Source organism: Symphodus melops (assembly GCF_947650265.1).
Source record: "Symphodus melops genome assembly, chromosome: 4".
NCBI classification, from domain to species: domain Eukaryota; kingdom Metazoa; phylum Chordata; class Actinopteri; order Labriformes; family Labridae; genus Symphodus; species Symphodus melops.
This window is the reverse complement of record NC_136694.1, coordinates 30,038,857-30,040,559: the sequence shown is the minus strand read 5'-3', so window position 1 is coordinate 30,040,559 and position 1,703 is coordinate 30,038,857. Positions and strand designations below refer to the sequence as shown.

General features: G+C 38.9%; 1 long non-coding RNA gene across 1 annotated transcript; it reads right to left on the bottom strand.

Moving 5' to 3' along the window:
- Positions 1 to 771: 771 nt before the first annotated feature.
- On the bottom strand, positions 772 to 1,162 carry LOC306822689. Its single transcript, XR_013778917.1, has 3 exons — positions 1,056 to 1,162; positions 960 to 1,025; positions 772 to 867 (listed from the first exon to the last, which is right to left on the bottom strand). It is a non-coding gene; the product is annotated as an uncharacterized lncRNA (long non-coding RNA).
- Between the last annotated feature and the right edge of the window lie 541 nt (positions 1,163 to 1,703).

The window sequence follows — 1,703 nt, the reverse complement described above, 5'->3', positions numbered from 1 at the left end:
AGAAGAAGTTTCCTGGTATCTGATAAAGCCGACCTTTTATTTCTATTCACACCACGTGGTTTTTAGGATTATTTCATTTTGTAGTCCATTTTTCCGCAAACTGTAGTTCCGCTGTCACTTTATTATGACATCATCGAGTGAAAGTGCGGTCGGATTGTCAAAACAGCGCAATCGCCTTTTCCTAAGTCCTTTATGAAGTCTAACACCTTTCCTAAGACCTTTATGAAGTCTAACACCTTTCACTAAGTCCTTTATGAAGTCTAACACCTTTCACTAAGTCCTTTATGAAGTCTAACACCTTTCACTAAGTCCTTTATGAAGTCTAACACCTTTCATTAAGTCCTTTATGAAGTCTAACACCTTTCATTAAGTCCTTAATGAAGTCTAACACCTTTCACTAAGTCCTTTATGAAGTCTAACACCTTTCACTAAGTCCTTTATGAAGTCTAACACCTTTCATTAAGTCCTTTATGAAGTCTCCTAACACCTTTCCTAGGTCCTTTATGAAGTCTAACACCTTTCACTAAGTCCTTTATGAAGTCTAACACCTTTCACTAAGTCCTTTATGAAGTCTAACACCTTTCACTAAGTCCTTTATGAAGTCTAACACCTTTCATTAAGTCCTTTATGAAGTCTAACACCTTTCATTAAGTCCTTTATGAAGTCTAACACCTTTCATTAAGTCCTTTATGAAGTCTAACACCTTTCACTAAGTCCTTTATGAAGTCTAACACCTTTCATTAAGTCCTTTATGAAGTCTAACACCTTTCACTAAGTCCTTTATGAAGTCTCCTAACACCTTTCACTAAGTCCTTTATGAAGTCTCCTAACACCTTTCACTAAGTCCTTTATGAAGTCTCCTAACACCTTTCACTAAGTCCTTTATGAAGTCTAATACCTTTCCTAGGTCCTTTATGAAGTCTAACACCTTTCACTAAGTCCTTTATGAAGTCTAACACCTTTCCTCAGTCCTTTATGAAGTCTCCTAACACCTTTCCTAGGTCCTTTATGAAGTCTCCTAACACCTTTCCTAGGTCCTTTATGAAGTCTAACACCTTTCACTAAGTCCTTTATGAAGTCTCCTAACACCTTTCACTAAGTCCTTTATGAAGTCTCCTAACACCTTTCACTAAGTCCTTTATGAAGTCTCCTAACACCTTTCACTAAGTCCTTTATGAAGTCTAACACCTTTCACTAAGTCCTTTATGAAGTCTCCTAACACTTTTCACTAAGTCCTTTATGAAGTCTCCTAACACCTTTCCTAGGTCCTTTATGAAGTCTCCTAACACTTTTCACTAAGTCCTTTATGAAGTCTCCTAACACCTTTCCTAGGTCCTTTATGAAGTCTCCTAACACCTCTCCACCCGGGTGGAGAGCGTGTGAGAGGAAAGAAGACGTAAGAGCTCAGTCGTCGTTGATTTTGTCTGCCGGTCGAACTTGTTTCAAACTCTCTCGCCTTTGAGCTAAACGCTACAAACGCATCCAGGCTGCTAACAAGCTAACACGCTGCACAAGCTAACACGCTGCACTTTAAAGCCCAATACATCAATCTGATCTCTCGCTCCCTCTCTGAAAACTGAAGTTCACTTTTTTTGAAGAAGAATTGTGTGTGTGTGTGTGTGTGTGTGTGTGTGTGTGTGTTCTTTCTAATCATCCCTCTTTGTTTCTCGGCTCTCACGATGCTTTCAGGATCAGGATGTTTA